Here is a 220-nt window from a genome sequence, read left to right on the forward strand (position 1 = left end):
ACTCACTTTAAATAATTTTATAATCTGATAAATAATTTTAAATTCAAATTTTCTTCTTTTTTTGTTAAAACAAATCATAATTTGATGTTTGCATTAGGAAACGTAAAGCAAAAGCCATCCATTGACAAACAAAGTCTATTTATAGTCACTTATGCCTTCAAAAGCTTTGTTACTAGCTTTACGTGGTTTTATAACTTTACAAATTATTTTAAATTGAATT

Source organism: Theobroma umbraticum, unplaced genomic scaffold, assembly GCF_002168275.2.
Source record: "Theobroma umbraticum cultivar Fairchild unplaced genomic scaffold, ASM216827v3 scaffold_7.0, whole genome shotgun sequence".
Lineage (NCBI taxonomy): Eukaryota > Viridiplantae > Streptophyta > Magnoliopsida > Malvales > Malvaceae > Theobroma > Theobroma umbraticum.